This window comes from Notothenia rossii (assembly GCF_949606895.1).
Source record: "Notothenia rossii genome assembly, chromosome: 12".
NCBI lineage: Eukaryota > Metazoa > Chordata > Actinopteri > Perciformes > Nototheniidae > Notothenia > Notothenia rossii.
In genome coordinates this window covers 12375123-12376804 of record NC_136911.1, presented here as the reverse complement: position 1 = coordinate 12376804, position 1682 = coordinate 12375123, and positions in this window count along the sequence as shown.

Below are 1682 nucleotides of genomic sequence, written 5' to 3'. Positions count from 1 at the left end.
ATCATGCAAATACATTAAAATAGTAAAAGGTACGATTGTGCTCGGCATTAACCGGAATTTGATTTATATAGCCCCCAAAAAATGATTAAAAATCATTTTCGTGGGGAAAAGTGTTAAAACGCCTGATTAAAGCATTTGCGGGACCCCAGCGATCTCCAGACTAGTTGCATTGTGTCGGGGACCCTGGATAATGATAAGACCCATCATTTAAATACAAAAAACACCATTAAAAGTCACTTTTAGGGGCAAAAAACAGCCTCTGTCCACTTTGTTAACAAACTGATGGGCAATTGGACAAAAGTGTGATTAAAGCATTTGCGGGACACCAGCGAGCTCCAGACTAGTTTCATTGTGTCGGGGACCCTGGATAATGATAAGACCCATCATTTAAATGCCAAAAACACCATTAAAAGTCACTTTTAGGGGCAAAAAACAGCCTCTGTCCACTTCGTTAACAAACTGATAGGCAAATGGACAAAATCGTGATTAAAGCATTTTGCGGGACACCAGCGAGCTCCAGACTAGTTTCATTGTGTCGGGGACCCTGGATAATGATAAAACCCATCATTTAAATGCCAAAAACACCATTAAAAGTCACTTTTAGGGGCAAAAAAAGCCTCTGTCCACTTCGTTAACAAACTGATAGGCAAATGGACAAAATCGTGATTAAAGCATTTGCGGGACCCCAGCGAGCTCCAGACTAGTTTCATTGTGTCGGGGACCCTGGAGAACGATAAGACCAATCATTTAAATACAAAAAACACCATTAAAAGTCACTTTTAGGGGCAAAAAACAGCCTCTGTCCACTTCGTTAACAAACTGATGGGCAAATGGACAAAAGTGTGATTAAAGCATTTGCGGGACCCCAGCGAGCTCCAGACTAGTTGCATTGTCTTGGGGACCCTCCATAAGGATAAGACCCATCATTTAAATACAAAAAACACCATTAAAAGTCACTTTTAGGGGCAAAAAACAGCTTCTGTCCACTTCGTTAACAAACTGATAGGCAAATGGACAAAATCGTGATTAAAGCATTTTGCGGGACCCCAGCGAGCTCCAGACTATGTGCATTGTGTCGGGGACCCTGGATAATGATAAGACCCATCATTTAAATACAAAAAACACCATTAAAAGTCACTTTTAGGGGCGAAAAACAGCCTCTGTCCACTTCGTTAACAAACTGATAGGCAAATGGACAGAAGGGGGAACACGGCCCAGCCGCTGCTCCGCTGCTCCAGACTATGTGCATTGTGTCGGGGAGCCAGGTCAAACCCCTCCATGCACACCGCCAGAACCAGAACCTCACGACCCTGGTGACCTTAAAGGTGTTTGTCTTTGTTTGTTTTTGTACTCCACATAGACAGGCAGGTGTTCAGCACCACGGACAGAGCGGGCCCGCTGCTGCTGCTGCTGGAAGGTGGAACACTTTGAGTCTTTTTATTTTCTCTTTTCTCCCTGCTCCTGCACACACCTTTTGTTCCCCTCCTCTGCCTTACACATCCTCCCACGCTCGAGCACTCCTCACTCGGACTAAACCCCTCCATGCACACCGCCAGAACCAGAACCTCACGACCCTGGTGACCTTAAAGGTGTTGTCTTTGTTTGTTTTTGTATTCCACATAGACAGGCTGGGGTTCAGCACCACGCACAGAGCCTACCCGCTACCTCCAGGGCGCATCACC